Source organism: Panthera uncia, chromosome X, assembly GCF_023721935.1.
Source record: "Panthera uncia isolate 11264 chromosome X, Puncia_PCG_1.0, whole genome shotgun sequence".
NCBI lineage: Eukaryota > Metazoa > Chordata > Mammalia > Carnivora > Felidae > Panthera > Panthera uncia.
The window spans coordinates 84,290,164-84,309,391 of record NC_064817.1 but is presented as its reverse complement, the minus strand read 5'-3'; the positions used below and the strand labels follow the sequence as shown (position 1 = coordinate 84,309,391).

At 39.0% G+C, this 19,228-nt stretch overlaps 1 long non-coding RNA gene across 1 annotated transcript; it reads right to left on the bottom strand.

Annotated features, from left to right (window-relative positions):
- Positions 1-10,132: 10,132 nt before the first annotated feature.
- LOC125931886 (uncharacterized) lies at positions 10,133-18,606 on the bottom strand. Its single transcript, XR_007460502.1, has 3 exons — positions 18,334-18,606; positions 18,043-18,213; positions 10,133-13,489 (listed from the first exon to the last, which is right to left on the bottom strand). It is a non-coding gene; the product is annotated as an uncharacterized LOC125931886 (long non-coding RNA).
- Between the last annotated feature and the right edge of the window lie 622 nt (positions 18,607-19,228).

The window sequence follows — 19,228 nt, the reverse complement described above, 5'->3', positions numbered from 1 at the left end:
CTTCTCTTCTCTTCTCTTCTCTTCTCTTCTCTTCTCTTCTCTTCTCTCTTGTCTCCTCTTGTGTTTTCTTGTCTTGTCTTCCCTTCCCATCACTTCCCTTCCTTTCCTTTTCCTTCTATTCTCTTCCCTTCCACCACCCTCCACACAAACTTTTGTGTAGCAGAAATGTAATCAATTCAGTCAAAATAGATTTAATTTTGAATAAAATATCAAAGAAATACCTTTTTGACAAGAGATTTTTTTTTAAGATTAATGATACTTGAGCTGTTTATACCCAGCAATGTATGTGCGTATGGTGTGTGTGTGTGACAAAGACAAGATAGTAGAGAAGGAGAGGTTGAAGATACACCTGAGAGACTGGAAGGGAGGGTTTTCAAACAATGGATCAAAGTTCCTAAGAAGGAAGGAGGATACAGAACCTAGATGTCATACTTAACCATAGACAGATGCCTGAAAGTCTGTGAGGTTTGTATCAGGTTGGGTGGCAGGAAGTTGAGGTTATTTTTGGCCTCTGCATTTATGGTAAAGTGGGAGTACGGGTTATCTGCTGAGAGACAGGAGGAAGGGGACTTAAGAAAACTGAGGAAGAGCTGAACTGGCTTCTTAGGTGAATGGGAGAGAATGCTGATGAAGGGCATACAAAGGATCCATGGCAGTGTGGAAAGCCCATCTGAGACTGAAGTCAGTCCCCATGCATAGGAGGTAGACATTTTGGTTTGACCTAGGTTCAGGGTTCTGCTATTATAAAAGTACAGTGGGTGGACCAGTGGCAAGGCAGTTTGAAAATATTAGTGAGATAGTTGTCAGGGACAGAAACAAAGAAGAGAGAGCTGATAGATTGCTTGGGAAATAATGAAAGGTCCAAAGGACTAAAAGGCTAAATGAGTTAGAAGAGTAACTTTAGTGACAATAAAAACATAAAGACTAGAGAGATAGAAGGTGCTGGTCAGAAAAGTGGAATTTTAGCCACCAGGGATGCCACAACTCCAGGGCACAAGGATTGAGACCAAAGCCACATCTTCTGGGACCAGTTCCACTCCAGGTCATGCCAACACAGAAACTATAACCTCTGGGTTTACCACCATGTTAGTCCAAATAGGCAGAGATTATAGATGCTAGGCCCAGGGAACTCTAGCCATTAGGCTTGGTTTTCACTCTCCTACAAGATATCTGAGGCTAAATCCACTAGACCCTTACCCAGACCCTTCTAAGGGCTCCCAGATCCTTGCTCTCCCCTCATTCCTGCCCTTTAAAACTAATATGTCCTCCATTTCTAAATTTTATCATTTCAAGAATGTTATATAAATGGTATCCTAAAGTATGTAGTCTTTTGAGATTGGCCTTTTTTCACTCAGCATAATCCTCTGAAGATTCATCCAGGTCATCACATGTATCAATCAATATTTATTTTTATTGCTGAGTAGTATTCCAGGGTATGGATGTTCATATTTTTTTAACCCATTTACCTGTTCTCTGTTTATCTCTTGAAGGACATTTGGGTTGTTTCCAGTTTGGAGCTATTATGAATAAAATGCCGATGAACATTCATGTATAGGTTTTTTTGTGAACATAAATTTTTATTTCTCTGCGACAAATGTCCAGGGGTATAATTACTGGGTCATGCAGTAGTTGTATGTTTAGTTTCATAAGAAACTGACAACCTGTTTTCCACAGTGGCTGTACCACTGTGGAAAATGAGTTCTTTGTTGGCCATGTGGTTTGTAAACATTTTCTCCTGGTTTGTAGCTTGTCTTTTCATCCTCTTAACAGAGTCTTCTGCAGAGAAAATGTTTTTAATTCATTTTTAAGTTTTATGTAGCCCTAGATCCAGAAGATTTTCTCCTATGTTTTCTAAAGTTCTATACTTTTATACTTTATTTTTACATCTGCAATTCATTTTAATTTTTGTGTAAGGTGTGAAGTTTACGCTGAGCCTCATATTTTCTTTTTGTGTGTGTGTGCCTGTGAATATCAAATTGCTCCGACACTATTTGTTGTAGAGGCTATCCTTCCTCCATTGAACTTCTATGTAAAACAAACGAAAAAAAAAGTCAGGCATATTTGTGTGGGTTTATTTCTAAGTTCTCTATTCTGTTTTAATGATCTATGTGTCTATCCCTCTTCCAATGCCACACTGTCTTCATTATTATAGCTTTGTAGTAAACCTTAACAAATGATGCCTGTTTTGTTCACCATTGTATCCTCAGCTCCTTGAACAGTGCCTAGCAAATTACAGATACACAACACATTTTTTAATATTTTGGGGGTGGAGCAGCTCTGGTTGAGAACAATGTTATGATCTATGCTTTCTAATAGAACTTTATCCAATGACAAAATTTTTTTCTATCTGCATTATCTACTATAGTAGCCACTGCACATATGTGGCTATTGAGCAGTCAAAATGTGGCTAGTGCAGCCCACAGTGAATCCCGCCCCTAGGAGAGGGGAAGAGAAGGCACACACCAGTCTGACTGTGGCCCCAGCTGTGGGCTGGGGGCAGACATCAGGACTGACTGCGGCCCAGCCCACCAACTCCAGTTATACACCACAGCACAGGGGAAGTGCCCTGCAGGTCCTCACCACTCCAGGGACTATCCAAAATGACCAAACGGAAGAATTCCCCTCAGAAGAATCTCCAGGAAATAACAACAGCTAATGAACTGATCAAAAAGGATTTAAATAATATAACAGAAAGTGAATTTAGAATAATAGTCATAAAATTAATCGCTGGGCTTGAAAACAGTATAGAGGACAGCAGAGAATCTCTTGCCACAGAGATCAAGGGACTAAGGAACAGTCACGAGGAGCTGAAAAGCGCTTTAAACGAAATGCAGAACAAAATGGAAACGACGACGGCTCGGATTGAAGAGGCAGAGGAGAGAATAGGTGAAATAGAAGATAAAGTTATGGAAAAAGAGGAAGCTGAGAGAGAGATAAAAAAATCCAGGAGTATGAGGGGAAAATTAGAGAACTAAGTGATACACTGAAAAGAAATAATATACGCATAATTGGTATCCCAGAGGAGGAAGAGAGAAGGAAAGGTGCTGAAGGGGTACTTGAAGAAATAATAGCTGAGAACTTCCCTGAACTGGGGAAGGAAAAAGGCATTGAAATCCAACAGGCACAGAGAACTCCCTTCAGACGTAACTTGAATCGATCTTCTGCACGACATATCATAGTGAAACTGGCAAAATACAAGGATAAAGAGAAAATTCTGAAAGCAGCAAGGGATAAATGTGCCCTCCCATATAAAGGGAGACCTATAAGACTCGTGACTGATCTCTCTTTTGAAACTTGTCAGGCCAGAAAGGATTGGCACGAGATCTTCAGTGTGCTAAACAGAAAAAATATGCAGCCGAGAATCCTTTATCCAGCAAGTCTGTCATTTAGAATAGAAGGAGAGATAAAGGTCTTCCCAAACAAACCAAAACTGAAGGAATTTATCACCACTAAACCAGCCCTACAAGAGATCCTAAGGGGAATCCTGTGAGACAAAGTACCAGAGACATCACTACAAGCATAAAACATACAGACATCACAATGACTCTAAACCCGTATCTTTCTATAATAACACTGAATGTAAATGGATTAAATGCGCCAACCAAAAGACATAGGCTATCAGAATGGATAAAAAAACAAGACCCATCTATTTGCTGTCTACAAGAGACTCATTTTAGACCTGAGGACACCTTCAGATTGAGAGTGAGGGGATGGAGAACTATTTATCATGCTACTGGAAGCCAAAAGAAAGCTGGAGTAGCCATACTTATATCAGACAAACTAGACTTTAAATTAAAGGCTGGAACAAGAGATGAACAAGGGCATTATATAATAATTACAGGGTCTATCCATCAGGAAGAGCTAACAATTATAAATGTCTATGCGCCGAATACCGGAGCATCCAAATATATAAAACAATTACTCATAAACATAAGCAACCTTATTGATAAGAATGTGGTAATTGCACGGGACTTTAACACCCCACTTACAGAAATGGATAGATCATCTAGACACACGGTCAATAAAGAAACAAGGGCCCTGAATGATACATTGGATCAGATGGACTTGACAGATATATTTAGAACTCTGCATCCCAAAGCAACAGAATATACTTTCATCTCGAGTGCACATGGAACATTCTCCAAGATAGATCATATACTGGGTCACAAAACAGCCCTTCATAAGTTTACAAGAATTGAAATTATACCATGCATACTTTCAGACCACAATGCTATGAAGCTTGAAATCAACCACAGGAAAAAGTCTGGAAAACCTCCCAAAGCGTGGAGGTTAAAGAACACCCTACTAAAGAATGAGTGGGTCAACCTGGCAATTAGAGAGGAAATTAAAAAAATATATGGAAACAAACGAAAATGAAAATACAACAATCCAAACGCTTTGGGACGCAGCGAAGGCAGTCCTGAGAGGAAAATACATTGCAATCCAGGCCTATCTCAAGAAACAAGAAAAATCCCAAATACAAAATCTAACAGCACACTTAAAGGAGATAGAAGCAGAACAGCAAAGGCAGCCTAAACCCAGCAGAAGAAGATAAATAATAAAGATCAGAGCAGAAATAAACAATATAGAATCTTAAAAAACTGTAGAGCAGATCAACGAAACCAAGAGTTGGTTTTTTGGAAAAATAAACAAAATTGACAAACCTCTAGCCAGGCTTCTCAAAAAGAAAAGGGAGATGACCCAAATAGATAAAATCATAAATGAAAATGGGATTATTACAACCAATCCCTCAGGGATACAAACAATTATCAGGGAATACTATGAAAAATTATATGCCAACAAATTGGACAACCTGGAAGAAATGGACAAATTCCTAAACACCCACACTCTTCCAAAACTCAATCAGGAGGAAATAGAAAGCTTGAACAGACCCATAACCAGCGAAGAAATTGAATCGGTTATCAAAAATCTCCCAACAAATAAGAGTCCAGGACCAGATGGCTTCCCAGGGGAGTTCTACCAGACGTTTAAAGCAGAGATAATACCTATCCTTCTCAAGCTATTCCAAGAAATAGAAAGGGAAGGAAAACTTCCAGACTCATTCTAGGAAGCCAGTATTACTTTGGTTCCTAAACCAGACAGAGACCCAGTAAAAAAAGAGAACTACAGGCCAATATCCCTGATGAATATGGATGCAAAAATTCTCAATAAGATACTAGCAAATCGAATTCAACAGCATATAAAAAGAATTATTCACCATGATCAAGTGGGATTCATTCCTGGGATGCAGGGCTGGTTCAACATTTGCAAATCAATCAAAGTGATACATCACATTAATAAAAAAAAAGAGAAGAACCATTTGATCCTGTCAATCGATGCAGAAAAGGCCTTTGACAAAATTCAGCACCCTTTCTTAATAAAAACCCTTGAGAAATCCTGGATAGAAGGAACATACTTAAAGATCATAAAAGCCATTTATGAAAAGCCCACAGCTAACATCATCCTCAATGGGGAAAAACTGAGAGCTTTTTCCCTGAGATCAGGAACACGACAGGGATGCCCACTCTCACTGCTGTTGTTTAATATAGTGCTGGAAGTTCTAGCATCAGCAATCAGACAACAAAAGGAAATCAAAGGCATCAAAATTGGCAAAGATGAAGTCAAGCTTTCACTTTTTGCAGATGACATGATATTATACATGGAAAATCCGATAGACTCCACCAAAAGTCTGCTAGAACCGATACATGAATTCAGCAAAGTTGCAGGATACAAAATCAATGTACAGAAATCAGTTGCATTCTAATACACTAACAATGAAGCAACAGAAATACAAATAAAGAAACTGATCCCATTCACAATTGCACCAAGAAGCATAAAATACCTAGGAATAAATCTAACCAAAGATGTAAAAGACCTGTACGCTGAAAACTATAGAAAGCTTATGAAGGTAATTGAAGAAGATATAAAGAAATGGAAAGACATTCCCTGCTCATGGATTGGAAGAATAAATATTGTCAAAATGTCAATACTACCCAAAGCTATCTACACATTCAATGCAATCCCAATCAAAATTGCACCAGCATTCTTCTCGAAACTAGAACAAGCAATCCTAAAATTCATATGGAACCACAAAAGGCCCCGAATAGCCAAAGTAATTTTGAAGAAGAAGACCAAAGCAGGAGGCATCACAATCCCAGACTTTAGCCTCTACTACAAAGCTGTCATCATCAAGACAGCATGGTATTGGCACAAAAACAGACACAGAGACCAATGGAATAGAATAGAAACCGCAGAACTAGACCCACAAACGTATGGCCAACTCATCTTTGACAAAGCAGGAAAGAACATCCAATGGAAAAAAGAGTCTCTTTAACAAATGGTGCTGGGAGAACTGGACAGCAACATGCAGAAGGTTGAAACTAGACCACTTTCTCACACCATTCACAAAAATAAACTCAAAATGGATAAAGGACCTGAATGTGAGACAGGAAACCATCAAACCTTAGAGGAGAAAGCAGGAAAAGACCTCTCTGACCTCAGCTGTAGCAATCTCTTACTCGACACATCCCCAAAGGCAAGGGAATTAAAAGCAAAAGTGAATTACTGGGACCTTATGAAGATAAAAAGCTTCTGTACAGCAAAGGAAACAACCAACAAAACTAAAAGGCAACCAATGGAATGGGAAAAGATATTTGCAAATGACATATCGGACAAAGGGCTAGTATCCAAAATCTATAAAGAGCTCATCAAACTCCACACCTGAAAAACAAATAACCCAGTGAAGAAATGGGCAGAAAACATGAATAGACACTTCTCTAAAGAAGACATCCGGATGGCCAACAGGCACATGAAAAGATGTTCAATGTCGCTCCTTATCAGGGAAATACAAATCAAAACCACACTCAGATATCACCTCACGCCAGTCAGAGTGGCCAAAATGAACAAATCAGGAGACTATAGATGCTGGAGAGGATGTGGAGAAACGGGAACCCTCTTGCACTGTTGGTGGGAATGCAAATTGGTGCAGCCGCTCTGGAAAGCAGTGTGGAGGTTCCTCAGAAAATTAAAAATAGACCTAGCCTATGACCCAGCAATAGCACTGCTAGGAATTTACCCAAGGGATACAGGAGTACTGATGCATAGGGGCACTTGTATCCCAATGTTTATAGCAGCACTCTCAACAATAGCCAAATTATGGAAAGAGCCTAAATGTCCATCAACTGATGAATGGATAAAGAAATTGTGGTTTATATACATAATGGAATACTACGTGGCAATGAGAAAGAATGAAATATGGCCTTTTGTAGTAACGTGGATGGGACTGGAGAGTGTGATGCTAAGTGAAATAAGCCATACAGAGAAAGACAGATACCATATGGTTTCACTCTTATGTGGATCCTGAGAAACTTAACAGAAACCCATGGGGGAGGGGAAGGGAAAAAAAAGAGGTTAGAGTGGGAGAGAGCCAAAGCATAAGAGACTGTTAAAAACTGAGAACAAACTGAGGGTTGATGGGGGGTGGGAGGGAGGGGAGGGTGGGTGATGGGTATTGAGGAGGGCACCTTTTGGGATGAGCACTGGGTGTTGTATGGAAACAAATTTGACAATAATCTTCATATACTGAAAAAAAAAGAATGTATTAGCATAGTGCCTGACATATAGTATGCTCTCAATAATCAATAGCTATTATCATTATATTATCATCCAGATTCAACTATGCCTTCTATTAGATCTATTAGAACAGTGTGTGTCCTCTCTGTTCAATTATAATCATGTTAAGTGCAAGGACTGTACATATTCATTTTTTATACCCCATTGGTCCAGCAAATAACAGGAAGTGCATATACATTTGTTGAATGAAATAATAATTATTCTTTCACATCTGCTTCCTTCTTTGTCCAACCCTAGACAGAGTATGATTGTTAACAACACAGATTTTGGGGCAGACAGGTTTGAATTTTGGCTCTGCCACTTACTACCTATGGGAACTTTGGCAGATTACTTCACATTCTGTATCTCACATATAACATGAAAAAAAATCTACTTCATAGAATTAAACAAGAAAATATAATACATAAAAAACCCTAAATATTCCACTAGAAAACTACTAGAAGTAACAAATGAATTCAGTAAAGTTGTAGGATACAAACTTAATATATAGAAATCTGTTGCATTTCCATACTAATATCAAAGTAGTAGGAGTAATTAAGAAAATAATTCAATCTATAATTGCACCAAAAATAATAAACTACCCAGGAATAAACTTAACCAAGAAGGTTAAAGACATGTACTCTGAATCTCTAAACATTGATGAAAGAAATTGGAGACAACACAAATGGAAAAACATACCATGCTCATGGATTGGAAGAATTAATATTGTTAAAATGTCCACACTACCCAAAGTAATCTACAGATTCAAGGCAATCCTTGTTAAAATACCACCAGTATTTTCCACAGAACTGAAACAAATAATATTAAAATTTGTATGAAACCGCAAAAGACTCTAAATATCCAAAGCAATCATGAGGAAGAAGAATAAAGCTGGAAGCATCACAATCCCAGATATCAAACTATAATAAAAAGCTGTAGTAATCAAAACAGTATGGTACTGGCACAAAAATAGACATGTAGATCAATGGAACAAAATAGGCCAGAAATAAGCTCATGCCTATATGTGTCAATTAATCTATGATAAAGGAGTCAAAAATATACAATGGAAAAAAAGTCTCTTCAATAAATGGTGTTGGGAAAACTGGGCAGTTATATGCAAAAGAATGAAACTGGACCATTGTCTCACACCATACACAAAAATAAACTCAAAATAGATTAAGGACCTAAATAAACTCAAAATAGATTAAGGACCTAAATGTTGAGACATGAAACCATAAAAATCATAGAAGAAAACATAGATAGTAATCTATTTGACATCAGCCTTAGCAACATTTTTCTAGATATATCTCAAGCAAGGGAAACAAAAGCAAAAAATAAACTATTGGACTACACTGAAATAAAAAGCATTGCACAGTGAAGGAAAGTATCACCAAACTAAATGGCAACCTACTGTATGGGAGAAGATATTTGCAAATGATATATCTGTTAAGGAGTTAATGTCCAAAATATATAAAGAACTTATACAACTGAACACACAAAAAAACAAATTATCTGATTAAAAATGGGCAGAGAACCTTAATAGACATTTTTCCAAAGAAGACATGCAGATGGCCAACAGACACATGAATATATGCTCAAAATCACTCATCATCAGGGCAATGCAAATCAAAATCACAAGATACCAACTTACACCTGTCAGAATGGCTAGGATCAAAAAAAGAAATAACAAGTGTTGGGAAGGATGTGGATAAAAAGGAACCCTCGTGCCCTGTTGGGGAATGTAAATTGGTGCAGCCACTTTGGAAACAGTATGGAGGTTGCTCAAAATATTAGAAATAGAAATACCATACTATCAAGTAATGCCACTACTGGGTAGTTCTAGCACATCACTGAAAGAATCCTGGGAAAGTCACTCCTTTTCATGCACATGTCTCTTTCCCACTGGTATGCCACAAAACACTGAAAACCCACCATTTAATTTATTCCCTTAATCTGAGCTCTTTGATATACTAAGAAGAGCCAGCCTAGGAATAAGGATACTTAAATTCTAATCCCAGTCTTATGAATTGGCTGTGTGATCTTGACCTGTTTGGACTCTTGGTTCCTTACCTGTACAATAAGGAGGTTAGACAACAGGTGTTCTTAAATGAATCTTTCAGATATGCTTGTGTGTGTGTCTGTGTACATGTGTGTGTGTGTGTACACGTGTGTTTACAGTTATAGCCAGGTAGAATTCACATACAATGAGCTAGACATATTTAAAAAGTATAATTTGATGAATTTTGATTAAAATCACCACCACAAACAAGATAATGAGCATATCCATCACCCCCAAATATTTTTGTGCCCCTTTATAATGCATCCCTTCCTCTCTCCAAATCGTTGCTAGGTAACCACTAATCTGCTATTATAGAATACTTTGAATTTTCTAGAATTTTATTAAAATGGGATAATACAGTAAGTATGTATGCTGTTTTCCTTTATTCTGCTTGCTTTGAATTAAACTTGATCTTTTTCTAGTTTCTTATTGTGAAAGCTGAGGTCATTGATTTAAGATCTTTCTTTTCTAATATAGCTGTTTAGTGCTATAAATGTCCCTCTAAGCACTGTGCTATTTCCCACAAATTTGTCTCCTGTTTTCATTTCACTGTTTAAAATACTTAATTTTCCTTGAGACTTACTCTTGAGCCATAGATTATTGAGAAGTGCGTTATTTATTTTCCAAACATTCAGAGAATTTTCTATATATCTTTCTTTTACTGATTTTTAATTTACCTCCATTGTGGTCAGAGAACATATTTTGTATGTCTTGAATCCTTTAACTTTATTGAGACTTGTTGTATGACCGAGATCTGGTCTATCTTGGTAAATAGTCAATGTGCATTTGTAAAGAACACGTTTTCTGTTGTTGGGTTGAGTGTTGCTTAGGTGTCAACTAGGTCATATTTATTATTTTTGTTGTTCAAATCATCTATATATTCTTGCTTATTTTCTATCTCCTTGGTTTATCAGTTATTGAGAAGGATGTTGAAGTCTCTGACTAAAATTGTGGATTTGTCTATTTCTCCTTGCCCAGTTTTTGTTTCATGTATTTTGAATGTGTTGTTTAGGTGCAAGTATTTTTAGGACTGTTATGCCCTTATGATGAATTAACTACGTTATTATTATAAAATAGCCCTCTGAATTTCTGGTAATATTCGTTGTTTTGCAATCTGCTTTCTCTAATAATATACTCACGCCAGCTTTTTTAAAATCAATGTTAACATGGTGTATTTTCCTGTCTTTTATGTTTAACCTACTTGTGTTTTTATACTTAAAGTGGGTTTCCTATAGGCAACATATAGTTGAGGTTTTTTTCTAATTTTCTATTCTACCAATCTCAGTCTTTTAATTGGGTTGCTGTGAGACCATTAATATATTTATTGATATGGTTCTGTTTAAAACTACCACCTAGTTATTTGTTTTTTATTTTTCTCAACTCCACCAATGTTTGAAAACTGCTATTTCATATATTTTGCCCATTTTTTGAGTTGTTAATGTGGGAAGATGAGTCCATTCATTGTTACTTCAGCATTGCTGGAAGTAGGAGTCCTTCACATTTTGTTTTTCATGCTGATTTGTTATTTATATTATGGACATTAGCCTTGTCTTTATAATATGCCAAATAGGTTCTTGCAGTTTATCACTGGTCTTTTATTTATGTATTTTTCTCATAAAAGTATTTTTAATTTCAATTTTATCAAATCTTTCATTCTTTTCCTTTGGGTTTTTATCATGCTTATAAATGTCTGCCCTATATTTTCTTCTCAACTGTCATGTTTAAAAGAAGAAAAATAACTCCTCAGTATAAATTTTATTTTTAACATCAAGTTTATTAATTATAAAATTAATACATGCACATGGTAAAAACATCAAGTAGAACAAAGGGCTATAGATAAAAATGGCCCCTCTTTGCCAAATTCCTCTTAACAGAGATAACTCCTATTGGCAATTTCCTGTATATATTCTTCCACACATATTCTGGACACATACACACACATGTGTATTTATCCTTTTATACACAAATGGGACACACACACAAAGACCCACACACAGAGTTCTGCAATCTTTCATTCAACATTATATCTCTGAGTTCTTACTGTGACTGAGTTTTATCAGATTTTTACCAGACTGACAGAGGGACCAGGGAAGTCAGAGAAGATGGAGGGGGATGTGCACAGGGAAAGGCATATTCATCTCTATAAAGCCAATACTTAGCACAAAACCTGGCACATAATAATTGTCAATAAATAAGTCTTAAATAACTAAAAGGAAAGAACTTAAGAAAACTGGAAACAAAGTGCTGTTTTGACCATCTTAGGCCAGATGTGGTCTCCAGACCGAAAGTTACCATCTCCCAGGGCAGCAAGGAACAATATATGATGATGGACGAGGACATGGAGCAGCTAGACCTCTAGCGGGCAGTAACTTCCCACTATGTGTCTCTTCCCCCACTAGATTTACTGTCTCCAGCACACACATTTAGTTCAAATGGACAGTTAACACTGACTACACAGCAGGAAAATCTGGGAGCTCAAAGACTACAAGCTGAGTTGTATCATCACATTTACACACTCATACAAATAGCTACCATTATAGTACCTACTGTGGGTCAGCACCATGTCAGGAACAACAGCCATATAAGGTTAATGTGAAGTTATCCCCATTTTACAGATGAGAAACTAGAAACTGTTAGAATCCAAGTTGACTTGTTCAGGGTCACACAGCTAGTCAAGTAGCTTCCAGAGACACCTGTGTATCTTAATTGGGTCAGCCTACTTTTCTGCTCATCCCATACCACATTAACTCCTATATCATGGACTTTGTGCTATTTTCTTTGCCTGGCATTCCCTTCCTCCACTTGTCTCATCTGGTGTTTTGTAGAAGCTAGGCAGAGAGAAACATGGGGTTGTGTAGGACCCATGCTAGGCCATGCAATTTGTTGTCACGGATGAGGAGTGAGTCAGCCATAGGAGTCCATGAATAAGAACAAACACATGGGGTATTAGAAGTTCAGAAAAGGAGTTGAGCCTGGAAACTAGAGAACACCCTCAGCTAGAATGTAGATACTGCCACAGCTCAGGAAACTCTAATGCAAACATTTTTCTCTCCCTAGGCGCTTTTGGCGAGCAGCTCACAAACACAGCCCTGTTGCCTGCAGTCTTACAGCCACTGGCCTATGTATCTGCCCCCCATCTCAATCCTGCTCATTCTCAAGGCCCACATCAAGTTGCATCTCCATGAAGCCTTTCCCTATTAATGGAACTCATTCCTCTCTTTCCTTTGTGAATTAGTTTTACTTAAAATCAGCACCATAAGATATATGTTTGTATACTCTCTTGCTCTTTAATCATTTCAAGTATCTTGTTTCTTTAAGTTGACTCCTTCACATTCTTTTTCTATTGTTTCTCTGTCTGGTCTGGGTATTGTAAAACCTGGCTAGATTCCAGTCCCAATTCTCTCACTAATGAGCTGTGTGACCTAGAGCTAGTCACAGCCTATCTGAGCCTCATCTTCCCACTTTTGAGGGTTTCTGTGAGAACATAGTAAACATTATAATACAACATATGAATGTAAGGTATTATTGCTGAAGACATTTGAACTAAAGTGCCTCTGCCTTTCACACCTACTTCGTGGATGATTCTGTGTAAGAAATAGAAATCACTGCTGTTTGTTTCACATTCGGGTCCTTGGCAATGGTTAACAGGTTTAGAACAAGAATATTGCACAACTGTTAAAGATGGTGGCAGATCAAGGGAGTCTATATGCAGCTGATTCAGGGGCTTTCCTTGGAAACTACCAGGTGATTCCAGGCTTGCTCATTTTTAAAGCTTCCATCTTTCTGAACGTTTCTTCATGTAAATGATCCGTGTCAACGCTATGAAAAATGAAAAGAATCTTGTGTCAAGTCAAGCCAGAAGATGCCTTCAGTAGCTTTCCTATCCGCAAAGGTAAGATTCCCATTCCACTTGTTCCATAGCACCACCACTGAGTTACTTCACCCACACCAACTGCTTCCCTTAGCCTTAGCTCCTTTCCTTGAGAAAACTTCCTCTTGGACCCTCACTCTTGTCCCTCTCTGACTTTGTCCAAGGCCCCATTGCATGAGTCCATTAGTTCCTGCTCCTGTATATGGAACCTCTCCCTCTCTATGGGCTCCTTTCACTCAGACTACAGAATTGCCTATCCTCAACGAGCCAGAAAAGGAAAAGACCAACTCTCTCCCTCCTCCCTGCAGTTCCACCAGTCCTCCCAGCTATAGCCCTACATCTCTTCTCCTTTTCACAAACTTTTTAAAAAAATCTTTAATGTTTATTTTTTTGAGAGAGAGAGAGCACAAGTTCGGGGAGGGGCAGAGAGAGAGGGAGACACAGAATCCGAAGCAGGCTCCAGGCTTCAAGCTATCAGCACAGAGTCCAACATAGGGCTTGAACCCACAGACTGTGAGATCATGACGTGAGCCAAAGTTGGACACTTAACTAAGCCACCCAGGTGCCCCTCCTTTTCACAAACTTCTTGAAAGATTAGTCTCTGCTCCTTCTCCCCTCCTTACTTCCTATCCTCAAGTCACTGCAGTCTGGTTTCTGGCCCCACCATGCCACTAAACCAGCCCTTGAGAAAGTCGCCTCTGGCCTCCAAATTACTAAATCCAATGGATATATGTTTCAGTACTCGTCCTCTTGAACCTCTCTGATGCATTTGATACTGTTGAGCACTTCTTCCTTGAAATTCACTTTTCCCATAGCTTCCAGGACACCATTTCTCTCCTGGTTTACTCCATGGGTTTTCTTTCCCATACCCACTTCTTAAAAAGTTGGTATTTCCCAGGGCTAATTCCCCAGAGGTGTTCCTCAGAGGTTCTTCTCTTCTCACTCTCCCCAGAGGATCTCATCCATTGCCATGGCTTCATCTATCATCTCCAAGGCACACTCCTATATCCAACTGCCTACCTACTAGAAAACTTCCCACAGTGCAAACTCCATATGTGTGTCCCTGATTAAAACCCATTGACTACAAAAGAAGGCACAGCTCTTTCAAGTGTGTAGTGAGGTAAAGATTTCAGTTTTAATGGATAGAAGCTAATATTTAGCAAAGTGAAATGAGTAACCATGCTAATTATGAGATTGTATAGTAAGTAGATATTTAATGCCACAGAAGTGTAACAAGACCTTCCGAATTTTTTTTTTACTGACTTAGCAAAAGTTGCCTTACCTCTTGATGTATAGAGCTCACTGTTGGGCAAGAGGTAGGCCAATATGCTTAGGAAGCCCAGAGGTCTTCTGGGAGTTAAGAGACCAGTTATTATCTACCCCTTCTTTCCAAATTTAGAATTAGGAACACATACCAGGGTGAGCTAGGGGCCTTTATCCAAGACCCAGTGCCAGTGAAAGGCACCACAGCCCATAAAATAAGATTATCTTGAAGAAAGAAGGTTTAAGTGGGTCCCCTGACTCAACTCAGGGGCCTATGTCTTTGTGGGGCAAGGGCAGGTTTCATATATATATATATATATATATATAATGTATGTGTGTGTGTGTGTATATCTATCTATATATATATCTATATATCTATATATATATCTATATATCTATATCTATATCTATATCTATCCATATCTATATATATATATATATATATATATATATATATATATATATCTGTATCTGTGGCTGATTCCAGGAGCTCCTCTAGACCCAACCACCCTGACATATACAGTACTTTAGAGAACAATGGCTGTATGTTTGGGTGTGAACTAATATATCTGTAGCCTTAAAGCCCAAGTATAATGGCACTGCATGGCTAGCAGGGATCCAGACCAGCCAGGGCATCACAGTCTAGTAACCAAACTTCTATGGGACTGGTTAGATTCAGTTCTTAGGATCAGCCCCCTGTGGCAGTGAGAAACAGCAGCAGCAGTGGACTGATTCTTCAACCAACTTTGGAAGCAAAACTAGCTCTACTTTGGGGACCAATTTTGGAAACATGAGGAGAGGCCTCAAAATGTACCACTGCTAGAGTATCAGAGATAGGGAGAGAGAGAGAGAGAGAGAGAGAGAGAGAGAGAGAGAGAGCAAGGGCTGAATTTGTACCCAGAATTCTGCTAACAGGTCTTACTAATCACATATGGCATACAGGCCTTACCTACCCCCTCAGTCTCACTTCTTGACACATTCTGCTTTGTACTTTATGCTCCAGAAATAGCAAACTCCTTGGATATTTCCCACCCATTTCCCTATCAAGTACCATAAACTGTACTGTTTATTGTCTGGCTACCTTGCTCATGCATCTCCTGAGCTTGGACTACCCTTCTCCATCCTTACCACTATTTCTCTTGGCAATAGTCCTGAAACTTAACTCAGGTGGTCCTTCCTCCAAGAAGTTTTCCCTGCCCGTCTTGGACTGGGTGGGTTGTCTCCTGCCATGACTCCCTCAAGACCTTACGATCCCCTTATTGCATTATTCAGTTTATGTGCCTGTCTCTACCACTAAGCCCACTGGCCCCTGAAGAGCACAGATCATGTCTCCTGTCTTATTCACTCTTGTCTCCTAGCACCTGGCACACTTGCCTAGTACATGGCACATATTCAGCAAGTACTGGTAGAATGAATGAAGGTGAGCTCTGTCCTCTGAGGCCACAATCTCTTTTATTCCTTGACCTTTTGAATGTCTAGACACATAGTCTTTATTGGATATATCATTAACTGTCTCTTTGCCTCTAGGTGCTCTAAATTACTAATTGATCTTCTGTATGTATTTACTATATGCAAAGCAATGAGCCAGCAACTTTTTATTGGGGCAGGGGGAGAATACAATGAGGAATAAGATTCAGCCTCACACTCAAGCAGCTCTTAGAAAATAACCTTTTTCCTCCAGCCTTTGCAATTTCCAGCGGAATTTCCCCCTTTTAGAAGGCTCTCCTGGATTTACTCCATCTCTATCCTACCACAGCATTAAATCATCCATAGTTTCCTCTCACCTTACGTGGATAACTATATATTTCTATTAATTTCAGTGTTGTTTGTTTTATATATACTCTAACATTCAAAACTGATTTGAGGTCAGTGAATGGTGTCTATTCTGTGTGTGTGTGTGTGTGTGTGTGTCCTTTGTTTTGTATTCTGAGCTATTATTGCACACTGTTATCAACTTCTTGATTGACAAATTATAAAGGTTTGAAGCCTGGCCTGAAAACACAATGGAAGCACATTGGTTAAAAGGCAAAGAGCAAGAGATACAAGAAACAGCATAACAATTTACAATAAAAAAGCAAATAATGGCATGCCATCACAACAAAAAAAAATTCTCCTTGCTGTCACTTAGGATCATTGCTGAAGCATACACAATATAGAATGCTACCACATTAAATTACTCAATATTTAAAGAAACATTAGGATTGGTCATTAAGCTTATTCCAACCTGCTAACAATATAAGCTACAGTTATTTCTTTTGAGAAAGACACCATGAAGGTCCCTAAATCCCTGATGCTTATCATGTTGTGAGTAGCTCCCCCTTTCTGGGCAGTAATCACCACACTTTCAAGCCTTTGAAACTAACATACTTCACTTTGCTAGTAGAGAACCAGCTTCTGTTTCAGCCATACTTGTAATCAGGCCTTTATGTTGTTTGCATTTATACTTCAATCCATCAAATTGGCCTTGAATGTGGAATTTTTGCACTCGGCCTTTATTTTCCATTATGTGTTCCAGTTCTGAATTCCAGAAATGAATGGCCGTTTGGTAACTGGTTAGCTGCCAACACAGCATAGCTGTATCCTAATTAAGAATGACTTTGTGTGTCAATGCCAGCCTGATGAGCTGGCAGATGGACACTGACCAGAAAGGGTCAAGACCTCTACTTCCTATCATTGCATCATTATAGCTTCATTTCCTTGAGTCTTGAAGACTCTCAAATGTAAACATTAAGACCTCTAGCAAGTATTAGAAGAGAAAAGGGAAATAATCTAACATTTATGGAGCACCATCTATGTGCCAAAGGTTGTACTGGGTCCATTTATAATTAATGTTTCACTTCATTCAATCCCCATGTCAACACCAGATAGTCAAGTACTAGTATTAGCTCCATTTTACAGACAAGGATACTTAAGTGCGGGGAGGTTAAGTAACCATGGGTATGCTAGTAGATGCTAAACCTAGTATTTAAGCCAGACCTAAGAGAATCTAGATCTGATACTCTTTTTCCTACACCATGCTGCTTTTCTTAGCAGTGAGATCCAGTGCTGCCTGTTCTCTGCCTCTCTCTTTGGCCCCGTGTCCAAGGAGGAGGCCTACTGGTAATTTCACTTCCTTTGATATTTTGCCTCGGCATGGCTTGCTCTCAGTTCTTCTTTCCCCACTGCAGTAGCCTATGATCAAACCGAACATGTCTGCCTTGACCCCCTCCCTCCCACTTCTCCCACCACATTAACTTACTAGAATGTCTGTAGTTTACATAATGGCTAAATCAGTGCATCACACAGCATTTGCACTCCAAAATCCTTGAGGTCATTTCCACTTAGGTCTAGCAGTGTTAGGTTCTCATTTCTGTTGAGGACAGAGGCAAGGGCTCCACAGCACGCATCTGTGAGATGACATTCTGCTAACCTAAGGAGGATTAGGGATTCGAGGAAGAAATCAGTTTTACCCCAAGTTCCAAAAAGACCCTCCATTTCATATATAGCCTGGAACAAGAGCCTGGTGAATAAAGGGTCCCTGTGCACTTACCACAAGGTCTGTAGTTTACAGGAGGGGTGTTTCAGCACAGCACCTGCATACCCTCATCCCCTAAGGCATTATCACTGAGGTCAAGGTCTCTCAGGTACTCATTGGTGTAGAGTGCATTGCACAAATCCTGACAACACTCTCCAGTCAGGTGGCAGGTCCACAGTCTGCCGGGAAGTAAGGTAGAGAAGGCTGGCATCATTTCATCTGCACTGAGTCACTTTAGAAATTCTATTTGCCCACTGGAAAAACACATTAGAAACTCAGAGTGTCTTGTAAAAAAAAATCCCCTGGGCCAGGTCCAAGCAGAGATTGTGGAGTAGAGGAACATTTATTCCCCCTGAATTATTTGGATCTTCAATTATTGCTTCCTTGGAGATTCAATCACCAGGCCAAAAAATACTCACTTAATTTTAAGAGTTGCTGAAACATCAGGAAACTCAGCCTGTGGCTATAGTCCATGATACTTACGCCAGATCCTTTAACTGACAGTCAGGCTGTTGTAATCCTTCGCACAGCCATTTCAGTCCCAAATCTTCAATTTTGTTATTAATTAGAAGCAGCCTTGTCAGGCTCCGGGTGGAGCTCAGGACTTGGGCGAGGGACTCACAACAAGCCGCAGAAAGGGAACACTGGGAAAGCCTGGAGGAATGGGGATACCAAGGTGGCTGTTAACCATAGAGTCCCACTGAACTTCAAATGCCAAGGCCCATGAGAACAAGGATAAGTAGACACTTACACAAGACTCTCGATTATACCCTGTGCATGCTGCAGACCTTCACAGAGATGCTGTACTCCTATGTCCCCTAGGGTATTGGCGAACACAAACAACTCTTTTAAAGTCTGACTCACTTGCAAGAAAGAAGAGAGCTCCATACAGCTAGCATCTGTTAGGTAA